This window comes from Saimiri boliviensis, chromosome 16 (genome assembly GCF_048565385.1).
Source record: "Saimiri boliviensis isolate mSaiBol1 chromosome 16, mSaiBol1.pri, whole genome shotgun sequence".
Lineage (NCBI taxonomy): Eukaryota > Metazoa > Chordata > Mammalia > Primates > Cebidae > Saimiri > Saimiri boliviensis.
Window position 1 is genome coordinate 48,492,457 of NC_133464.1, and position 12,516 is coordinate 48,504,972.

The following is a 12,516-nucleotide window of genomic DNA, read 5'->3' on the forward strand; positions in this document are numbered from 1 at the left end:
TGTGTTGTCTCTTTTTTCTCCTAAGGATTTCAAAGTTCAAAAAAGAGGCAGCAAACACATTGCCATGTGTGTACCTATGCAACAATCCTGCCTGATCTACATATGTACCCCAGAACTTAAAGTACAAAAAAAAAAAAACAAAAACAAAAATAAACCAAATCTTTTACTTTTTGTTTGCTTGCTTTTTCTCCTAGACTGGCCAATATTCCCTTTTTTCCTGCTCTATTACTATGTGACTTTATTTTTATATGGTCTAGACAGACACCACTCTTCCATTTTTAGGACTAATATAGCTCTGTGACTAACTTTGGCAATTACATTTTTCAATAATTCAAATGAAAGATTTGTGCCAGTATAATATTTCCTCTCGGTCCACAGAGATTTCAAAACATACATTCTAGTTTTTATTCATTTTCAAATTTAAATTTTTTTCCTAAACTTTACATTATTGTTACAACCACTTGCTTTTTCTAGAACAAAATGTTTCTAGCATTTTTCCATTAGTTCATTTTCCTTAAGTAAATACATGAATTTCTATTTGTTTACACATACGCTTTATTCCTAATATCCTATGAAAAGAAACCCCTTCTGATGTTAATTTGAACCGGCTTCATGAATACAAACTAAGGAACACAAGATAGATACACAAGAATACAAGGCAGAAATAGTTTAAGATACAAGACAACATTTGGAACTCTGTAGACACAAGGCAGGAATTTCACCACAGGAAAGTGTAAAACTTAAGAACTCTTTCAGAGGCCATAAATGTGATCCCGGCTCCCAGTGCATCAGTGTGAAATGCTGTTGGCCAACAAGAAGCAAAATGTGGCTCCTGGACTCCATACAACACATGGGCAACAATTGCCAAAGTTAACTTTATGAATAAGAGAAGGCTAACACTTTCCAAAAACCCATCTCGGTTGGTCAGCTCATCTCACCCTGTTCTAAGATAACTTCTCTACATTTCTGAAGTTCATCATTTTCTCTCTTGAGTCCTGCTTCATGTCAGCAGCTGTGGCTCACTCTGCACTGATTTGCTCTAGGAAGACACATCTCTTAACACAGAGAGTAGAGGCCAGGAGGTAACAGTATAAAGTAACTTTGTATGTAGCAACCATTATGAGATAAATATATATGAATTAAATTAAAATTAATTTAAAAAGTGAATATCATATACAAAAGCTGACCATTTCCTGAATCCAAAATCTAGGACTCACATGAGTTTCGCAAGTTCCTAACATGATTCATTAATGTCTAGTCTAATTTCTAATCGTTCAAAATACGAACATAGACAGCTTTCTTCTCTTTCTTGTATTTGCCCTGAAATCAGCTGTCTTTTATTGATTCTTCCATTTCTATTTTTAGATAAGACTCTTTAGGAATAAATTCAGAATTTAAACAATAATTTAATTAAATTAAAAAGACTTATTTTGCTCAATTTGTGTACCAATCAATATTGTAGGAACTGTAAATACAGTAGAAAATCACACAGAAATTGTTCTAATGGGAGCAGATCACAGTAAAGTTAAATAAGAACATTATAAGGTAGGTATACTACAAGGTTTTAAATACTAAGGAGAAAATTAAAGCAGGAGAAGGGATTAAACAACATGGAGAGAGAGAGATGCAATTTTAAAGAGTGGTCAGGAGAGGCTTCACTGAGAAGGTAACAGTTAAAAACTTTAGGATGGAAAAATCAAAGAGTAAAAACTCAAATACTAATAATATATGTAATTAGAAGTTCTGCAGGATAAACATCATAGTACAGAACATAGTGGAGTTTATTCATAGAATAAATGACAGCTAAAATATATTATTAATGTGTCAAGCCCTGTTGTAATCACGTTACATGATACAATTTGTTAAGCTGCATAAAAATTCCACAAATAGGCAAAAATATTATCAATATTCTACAGATAAACTGAGACAAAGAAAGTTTAAATTTATTCAAGGTCACATAGCTGATCAATGTTTTTCACCACAGATGGTTTTCTTCTAGATTCCAGTATTTTAACACTTTAATACTCACCCTCTGAGAGGCAGAGTGATTTATTTTTTATGCATTTACTCCCATGAAGAAAAACTAAAATCAGACTAATTCCCACCCACTGATCTTGGTCTTGTCCTATTTGACCTCCATTCAAAACCTCCACAACTGTACAATTCGCTGGATAATCTTTATCATAGATCAGATAATAAAGTCCTCAGTAATACTGCATATGGAAATCAGCCAAGCAGTATAATTGGAACTTTGGAGCTTTCAGTCTGGTTCCTTTTACAGTCTGATGCAAGCATCAGAGGAAGATATGCCTCTAGGTCGTTTCTGAAATCACCATCCTCTGATCTCCTGAACTGCCTTTATGAAGGCAGCTCTAGGAACGAATACTCACACTCTCACATCTACACATGCTACTCCATCCTAAAACTAAAAAATGTTCATAAAAATTTGTCTATACAAAGAAAAAAGAATTTCCCAAAGGAACTTATGGGAAAAAAAAAGTCCTGTAATGTTTTCTGCTTCCATGTTTTTAGACGGAGAAACATTTAAGTATGCACATAAACACAGAGGAAATCTCTATGGTTCTCACAAGCTGATACCACAGACCTGAAGGCTGGCTAGGGAAAGCCAAGGTTCCAGCTTTGGCCAGATAAAGATCAAAGATCCCAAGGTGGCCCAAAAGGGTTTCAGACAACTAGTAAGCTGAATTCGGCAGGGGAGAAGGAAGGAAAAGAAGCATAACCAACAAAACAAGCATGATGAAACAGTAAATGAAAATACAACAATAAATAATAATACTAAATCTAAAATGAAGAGAAGAAATAAAACCAAATAGATTATTTATCATCATCAATGCAAATGATTTAAATTTCCCTTGTAAAATACAAAACTGAAGCATCTTAAAGTGGTTACAAAACAAAGGCAGTTTGTTAATGACACATCAATTACAAAATGACAAGAGACATAAAACTTAGAAGAATGGGAATCGGGCCAGGTGCGGGGTTGACGCTTGTAATCCCAGCACTTTGGGAGGCTGAGGCAGGTGGATGACATGAGGTCAGAAGTTTGAGACCAGCCTGAACAACATGTTGAAACTTCCGTCTCTACTAAAAATATAAAATTAGGCGTGGTTGCACATGCCTGTAATCCCAGCTACTTGGAAGGCTGAGGCAGGAGAATCGGCTGAGATCACACTATTGTACTACAGCCTGGGTAACAGAGTGAGACTGTCTCAAAAAAAAAAAAAAAAAAAAAAAAAAAAAAGGAATGAAATACTGCAAATACTGCAAAAAATAAAACAAATGGTAAATAGGAGTAGAAATCATCAAACAAGTAAAGTGATTTTCAGAGCCAAAAGTATGACGGGTAGAGAGAGACAGACAGAGAGACTGTTTTATTTCACTAGGCTAAAATGGCTCCTTCCAATATATTTCTGGTAGTATTTCATTGTCTAAAATGAAAATAAATCTTATAAGTCAATCCTGACTTCTATGAGTCCATAAAAAATCACAGGAGTATCAGATATTTTAATGCTTCTTTAAACCAGAAAAAAAAAGTTTAATCAAAATAGTTTATAACTTAGCAAAAAATATTTAAGAAGTACCAAAAGAATATAGTTAAAAATGTTACTCGCTTATTTCCCCATGCTCCCAATGCCTTCACCCCATCCCTGCTTCTCAAATACACTCACTTTTAAACACTGTTCAGCCGTTACTTTCATGTTTTTAATATGTGCACTGTGTTGTTTAATACTCCATGTGAGACTTTATTATTGCCCCTTGCTATAAGGGACGAAATGTGGTTTTTCCCTTTCCCCTCCTTCACCCATCAGGCCTGGCATGAATTTTCTCAGTATTTTTCTAGCCATATTTTAGTTAAAATTAACTTTATGTGATTATGCATGCCTTTAGAAATATTAGGGTATTATAATTGCATTTGGGCTTTTCTATTTTTTAAAATTAATTGCATTTTTAATACTTTTGTGGCCTTCTGCTGTCTTTGCATTATTTATTATATCTCATTCGAATTTTTAGAAATGTTTAAGTTATACCTCCAGTATTTTATTAGGTCTGACCCTTGACACCATCTTCCTAAAACACACCTTTTCACTTTCCTGCTTCATCTAAACTGTTTGTCCTCTGTTCCTGCTGTGAACCAGCTTTCTTGAGGCTGCCTTTGACTCTAGTCCCAATTATAGGTCTTCCTCAAAACACATGCTAATAATTTCAGAGGAGCAGATATGTGGGAAGTCCTGGCATTTCTGAAAAATGTTTTACAGTGTTTTAATCAATTGGTAGCTTAGGAAGTTAAACATTTCAGAGTTGAAGAGACAGGATCCCTGGGAAACATGAAAGCCTTGCTCCCTTGCCCTCCGGTAGCTGATGCAGCTCTTGAAAAAGTCTAAGGCCATTTTGTTTGTAGATAAACTGTTTGGTTTTGTTTATCTGTCTAGCAGCTTGTAGGAGTTACTATTTCCCCAATTTTACTACAAACTCATGAAAATGTACCTTGAGGTATGTGTTCATGTGTTTATTTAATGTATAAAATCTGGGCCAGGCGCGGTGGCTCAAGCCTGTAATCCCAGCACTTTGGGAGGCCGAGGTGGGTGGATCACGAGGTCAAGAGATCCAGACCATCCTGGTCAACATGGTGAAACTCCGTCTCTACTAAAAATACTAAAAATTAGCTGGGCATGGTGGCATGTGCCTGTAATCCCAGCTACTCAGGAGGCTGAGGCAGGAGAATTGCCTGAACCCAAGAGGCGGAGGTTGCGGTGGGTCGAGATAGTGCCATTGCACTCCAGCCTGGGCAACAAGAGCGAAACTCCGTCTCAGAAAAAAAAAAAAAAAAAAAAAAAAGATCTGGAGAGTACTATACTTTTTCTCTTGAAGATTTAAAATAACGTTTTGCAGATTTTCTTCTTCCTTCAATTTTCTCTATTTTTATAAGTTACAGAGAATTGTATAAATCAGATGTTGGATTTCCTGAAATTTTTCTTTACATTTTCTCGCATGTTTTTTCCTTCTCTCTTTTTCCCCCCTACTTTCTGGGAGATGCTTCAACTTAATTTTCTACAGTTCGCAGTTATTTCACATAAATATCTATAGTTATATTTTTCCAGAATGAATTTTCTCAGATTTTCTTCAAATATTCTCTTTATTATAGATGCAATCATTCCTGGAAATTTATTGAACATCCTAATTAGAGTGGTATTTATTTAAATTTTCTTTTATTTCATGGATTATATCTGTTTCTTCTAGGGTAATTACTTTTTGATATCCATCCTTCATTATTTTGTGTTGCAAACTTTCCTAACCTGTGTGGTTATCATGAGTTAACTTCTGGTATATAAGAATAAAATAGCATGAAAAAGCAATTAGGAACTTAGTAACTTAACGTTCCTTATCAATCATCAACTTTTGCTTTAGGTTAATTAACTCTAAAATACCAAAGCTTGAAATCTTGTCCTTTTGGGTCATTTAAATTCCCCAATAACACTTGTTTTCTACTACCTAGGGGTATAGAAGTCCAATTGCTTGGACACTGGATATAGAGCTGGGACACATTTTCAATATTAAAAAATTCCAATTACTTTTTCAGCTACTATTTTACTCTCATCCTTTGGAAACAACATTCAGCACCTGGATCTCTCAAGGGCTCTGAGAAACTAGTTTATTGTTCACACCCCTTTTGACACACAATCTTTTTTTCTTTTTTAGACACAAGGTCTTACTATGTTGCTCAGGCTGGTCTTGAACTTCTGGATTCCAGTGATCTTACAGCATTAGCCTCTTTAGTAACTGAGACTGTAGGCAAGTACCACCATTCCTGGCTAATGATGTACCACCTTTTAGCAGCTCTCTTTTCTCTTCTATGTAGCATTATCTCTCTATCATTTTTTCTTTTATTTTGTTAAAATTATATGTGTTTAATAGCTCTTTATTTTGTGTTTCATTAATGTATACAGGCAATCCTTTATTCAAAAAATGTTCAAACTTTCAAATACCCCAGATTCAGCTTTTAGGCAAAACCTGAAGTCAAATTACATAAACTAGGATGGAAGGGTTCTATGATGTTTCTCTCCATGAAAGAAACAGAATAAATAAAACTCTCTTCTAGAGAAAATCCCAATGACTTGGTATTTTCCAAAATACATAGAAATTCACAAAGTATGAAATACTTGAACAAAGACCTGATGAGATTAAGTTATAGGTCATGCTCATGAGTCTATCTGAAGGAAGAGCTTTCAGAAAAAGCCAAGAGTGAACAGGAAAGGAAAAGACCTTGAGGTAGGGCTCTGTCATATTAAAGGAATAGTAGTAAAGTACTATGCCTAAAGTAGAGAGAGAGTGTTGAAAAGATCCTAAAGGGCTTCATAGACCATTGAGAATTTGATTGGTAATCTGATAATGATGGAAGTGCACTGGAGAATCTTGAGTAGGTGAATAATGAGATCTGTTGGCATTTAGAAGGATCAATCTGGTTGATATGTTATTTGCTGAAAACAGAGTTCACAGATGCAAGGACAAAATAATCAATTATACAATGCAGTACATTAAAAAATATAACTTTACTGTATAATTCATTATTATGTGGTCTTATTGGTTGAAACTTTAAATAATTTAAAGGAATCTACAATCAAGATTGAATGATTTCAATTAATTTAATTACCATTTCAGAGATATGGAACCACAGAGCTTTGAGAATTTAATAAGACTCAAACAGCTTCCTTAAACTACCAATATGAATAGGATAATGGAGTTTGAATAAATTCTGTCTCTTTAGAGCCAGTGTTATTTCACATCATTTATTTATGGGTATAAACAAAAAGCCAGTGTAAATTTCCCATATGACTATTAAAGAAACCACAATGTATACTTAGTGCCTATTAATAGTATGGATATTTTTCTTATTATATATGTTGGATTAATTTTGAATGAAAGTAATTATCACCTTTAATGAGAAGAATGGAAATTTATTATAGATGTGTTGAATAGTATAATAACTATTAGAAATAATTGAAAAGTAGAGAGTAATTTGGCTAATTTAGAACAGTCAAATGCAGGTGGTCATTAGAGCACATTTGGAATGGCTGAATTGCAAGCTTACAAATGTATTTGGGAAGAACAGTCAGGGAAATAAGTTGTAAGTAAGGCCACGATACAAAATATGAAGAACGTGAGGAGAGATGCCAGGGACCTGTAATAAAAAAAATACATGAACTGATAAAAGTAAACATATAGGGCTCAGAAATCAAAGGCAGTTAAAAGGACAGTAAATGGTTAAATCAATTCAGTGGTTCATAGAAATTAGATTAGAGCTCAACTAATACAGATTATCTTGAACAGACAGGGTCTCTATAAATAGAACTTCTATTTGGGGCAGTAACTATGGAGAAAGCACCTGATCCTATTCTTTCCAGAAGGTCCTCGTGATATGATTCTAGGGGGCTTTCTTTATATAAAATATTTACCTCCTTACCAGAATAACCTTCAGAATTTGTATGTTGATGATAATTATATATAAACATTAGCAATTATAATTTTATCTGAAGAGATTAAAGAATAACAATGATCTTTTTAAAAGAAAGAAAAGTAGCTATAACAATTCTTTAAAATGGTAGCAATAATATATCATCCATAAAATCATTTATTAGAATGTAAGTCAAAGATATATAACACAGAATAAATGAGAAAATAAAAGAAAGATGGCAAGGAGCAAATATTTCTGCGTTCCTAAATAAGTTAGGTCTCAGATGCAAGTAACAAAAACAAAAACTGAACAATTTTAGGATAAAATACGTTTGTTAGTAAAACTATACATAACTTACAGGGTAACTGGTAGATAATTAGATTTGGAGCTGTATCATCTGAATGACAAGAAATTTGCATGACAGAAGACCCTACTGCCACTTCTGGGCACCAGATTCAATAGCTTGCTTGCTGATATTGGCACTGGGTTTGGAATACTGCAGCTTGCACCTCCTATACTATTGATAGTCCTTGATTGCTGTTTTCAAAACTTTTATTGCCTTTGGAAACTTGAGCTAGAGAATTTAAAAAATTAAATAAAATAAAAGGGCAAACAAATATTAAATACTTTGTTAATGAAAAATGAAGAAAACAACTTTATAAGTTTATGCAGTTACTACGTTGAAAGAATACACAATCTCCTTGAATCTGGGGGGAAAAAAAAGCTATAAGAAGAAAGAAAATTTGTAAAATGACAATAAAAGAAAAGGAGATAGATCAGACAAAGAAAAACATAAAATCTTCATTGTCATAAAATCCATAATGGCTAAAAACTTAGAGTTAAAAGCATACTGAATATGTACATTAAAATTCTGATTCTGATTTTTGGAAAAAAAATAACAGCCAACAAGTATTTCTTTAGAAAAAATCCTGCCACCTTTTGAATTTCAAGAATAACAAAAATTTGCACACAAAAAAACTTATTTTCTTTAAACTGGTCATTGCTTTTCTATATCACAAAACTTCCCAGAAGAAAATGAAGCAATCACTATAGAATTTTTTAAAATAATGATTTTATTATTATTTTTTTTTTTGAGTTCCAGTGAACATGTGCAGGATGTGCAGGTTTGTTACATAGGTAAACATGTGCCATAGTGGTTTGCTGCACAGATCAATCATCACGTAGGTATTAAGCCCAGCATGCATTAGCTCTTTTCCTAATGCTCTCCTCTGCCAACCTCCCTCAATTGGCTTCAGTTAGTGTTGTTCCCCTCCCTGTGTCCATGTGTTCTCATTGTTCAGCTTCCACTTATAAGTGAGAACATGTGGTGTTTGATTTTCTGTTTTGGCATTAGTTTGCTGAGAATAATGACTTCTAGTTTTATCCATGCCCCTGTAAAAGACATGACCTCATTCCTTTTTATGGCTGCACAGTATTCCATTGTGTATATGTATCACATTTTCTTAATCTAGTCTATCATTGATGCATTTGGGTTAATTCTACGTCTTTGACATTGTGAATAGTACTGCAGTGAAATTTGTGTGTGTGTACCTTATAATAGAATGATTTATATTCCTTAGAGTATATACCTAGTAATGGGATCGCTAGGTCAAATAGTATTTCCAGTTCTAAATATCTGAGGAACCGCCACACTGTCTTCCACAATTTTGGTTGAACTAATTTACATTCCTGTCCACAGAGTAAAAGTGTTCCTATTTCTCTGCAACCTCGCTAGCATCTGTTATTTCTTGACTTTTTAATAATCACCAGACTGCCATGCGATGGCAATCAGGCAAAATGAAAAAATAAATCATATTTAAATAGGAAGAGGGAAAGTCAAATTGTCTTTGTTTGCAAATGACATGATTCTATATCTAGACAACCCCATTAACTCAGCCCAAAAGCTTCTTAAGCTGATAAGCTACTTCAGCAAAATCTTAGGATACAAAATCAATGTGCAGAAATCACAAGCATTGCTATACACCTACAACAGGCAAGCAGAAAGCCAAATAATGAATGAACTCCCATTTGCAGTTGCCATAAAAAGAATAAAATATCTTGGAATACAGCTAACAAGGGAAGTGAAGAACGTCTTTAAGGAGAACTACAAACCAACCACTGCTTAAGTATATCAGGGAGGACACAAGCAGATGGAAACACATTCCATACTCATGGTTAGGAAGAACCAATATTGTGAAGATGGCCATACTGCCCAAAGCAATTTGTAGTCAATACTATTCCCATTATATTATTATTGACATTCTTCCCATAATTAGAAGGAATTATTTTAAAATTCATATGGAACCAAAAAAGAGCTTGCACAGCCAAGAGAATCCTAAGCAAAAAGATCAAAGCTGGAGGCATCACACTGCCAGACCTCAAACTATACTACAAGCTACAGTAACCAAAACAGCATGGTTCTGGTACAAAAATAGGCACATAGACAAATGAAAAGAGAATAAAGAACTCAGAGATAAAACCACACAACTACAACCATCTAATCTTCAACAATCCCAACAAAAACAAGCAATGGGGAAACGATTCCCTAATTAATAAATGGTGTTGGGAGAACTGGCTAGCCATATGCAGAAAACTGAAACTGGATCCCTTCCTTACAACCTTATACAAAATTAACTCAAGATGGATAAAGTCTTAAATGTAAAACCCAAGAAACTTGAGGCAGTACCAATCAGGACACAGACATGGGCAAAGACTTTATGATGAAATAGCCAAAAGTAAGTTCAAGAAAAGCAAAAATTGACAAATGGGACCTAATTAAACTAAAGAGCTTCTGCACACCAAATAAAACTTTCATCAGAGTAAACAGACAACCTACAGAATGGGAGAAAAATTTAGCAATCTATCAATCACTACAGAATTTAGGGCAAAATTTTTTAACCTGAGACTTCTGTATTCAGGTAAGCATCTCATTTATATGTGATAGACATAAATGGTGTGCCTATCTATTCAGAGAATCATACATATACCAACCACAAATATATAATTCTCAAGAAATTACCTGCAATAGAACCTTAACAGGTAAAGGAATTAATAAACATATTTTTGGAAAGAATATTTGTGAAATTAATTTGTGAGCTTGTCTTTATTCAATTTCAGATTAGAATAAAGAATGTAAACATATGTTACAAAAGTGAATTCTTGAAATGGAAGACAAACTTGGCCTTGTTTAGCTTCACCATTAGCTCTGCCTTCCACCTCCATTAATAGTATATGTCTCAATCCTTATCTATACTCCAAATTTGAATAGTATAATTTAATTTGTTAAAACTTATAAAATACTTTTCTATTATATCTGTAATAATTTAAATTATTTATACAGTTATTTATACATTGGCTAAAAATACTACACACAATTCTTTGTTAATTCAGAAACTGAGTTTTATTTTATTCTACAAGTCTTCTTTATTATAAAAGAGTTCTAGTAATTATAATTTTTATCTTTCAATTTTATATTGGATAATATGCTTTTCTTATTTAAAAATACTTTTAAAATATTTGTCTTGTATTTTTAACATTTTGTTCATTTAAAAAGTAACCTAGAAGGAAGATTTTGAAATAACTAATTCAAAATATAGAATCTGATTTCAAAAATAGCAAAATTTTTGAAAGTTTTGAAAATGGCAAAACAAACACAAAAAATAAAAACATAAATTGTTGATAATAATTCTACCTAGGTGATATTTAGATTCAAATTTTACATTTAATTCTTTTTCAGTGATTCTACCTTGCCTGAAAACTAGACAAAATAATATTAATAATAAAATCATATGCTATTTTATATGAACTGTATTACCACATAATGTGGAACTATTATTTGCAGTTGACAATCAGTAGAGAGTAAGCACAATGAAAATTGTACATTTCAATTACACGTCAGTGTTTTACCTGAATATCTGGAAGAAATGAAAGTGACTACTTATTTGCTGAATTGAATTAAGATAATTCTGTTACAATGTATTTTGGTTTGTTAAGACTTTGGAATTTTCCTAGTGTTTCAGGAATGCTTATATTGAATGATTACTAAGGATCAATGTCACATGCATTTGAGAGGCTCAAATGAGAGGATTCTGTAGATATTTTCCTTTGAGTTATAGCACTAACATATAATACTCAAACATTAAAGGAGGTCAAACAGTTCTAGTTATATCCATTTTTTTTATCTTGTTAACATAAGCCATTTAACAAATTATGCAAGAACATTATAATGTGGTCAGACATTCTAATGAATTTTTATTCCAGGCTTGGAAAACTGTCCAAAACACTTCAAGAGTCATTTTCGATTACTAATATATCAAATTGGAGTTTATCCCTATTTATTATTTCTAATACTCACTTTTACATCTCTTGACACTAAAGATATTATCGAAGTATAATCCCAGTGACAAAAATTTTAAGAATTTGATTAAGAAACTTGGAAATATATTTCAGATTCCCTCACACTTAAATATTTATAGAAGATAATATGACAGTTTATTAACAATTGTTTTTTTCAATAGTTCATCTGTTAAATGAAAAATGATACAGTATATTCTTTTTGCTATAATCAGAGGAGCAGAGATATGTTTGTGTTATAGTAAATACATTTTTACTTTTATAATCTTAGGCACTAAAATTAGCTTCTTTTCTATCACAATGATGTTAGAAATATAAAATTAAATATATTTGATATAGAATATCAAATATAAACAATAAAACATTTTGATATGCTTGAACATTATTTCTTAACAGCCAATAGGTAATAAACGTGCATTATTGAGTTGGCAAAAATAAAAAATCCAATTTGTATTTCTATAATTTATGGGGAAATTCTAACATTCTTGAGAAATGAGTGGAAGTTGAGTTTGCTGCTATAATTAGTTCAGGTCTGAGTAGATTTTTCACTCATATGTAAAAAATGTTTGGGAGGGCAAAAAAGAGAAATAAGAAATAAATATATTTTATTATGTTCCCATAATATCCTTTCAAAGAGCACAGACACTTTGTAAGACTCCATCATCAGTAATCTACACTTTGAGAGGTAAGTA

General features: G+C 32.7%; 1 long non-coding RNA gene across 1 annotated transcript in view; it reads left to right on the forward strand.

Moving 5' to 3' along the window:
• LOC104651246 (uncharacterized) overlaps positions 1–10,763 on the forward strand; it is a 99,599-nt gene extending 88,836 nt beyond the window's left edge. Inside the window, exon 8 of the long non-coding RNA XR_744740.3 lies at positions 10,589–10,763. This is a non-coding gene — a long non-coding RNA (uncharacterized LOC104651246). The remainder of the gene's footprint in view (positions 1–10,588) is intronic.
• The last annotated feature ends 1,753 nt before the right edge of the window (positions 10,764–12,516 follow it).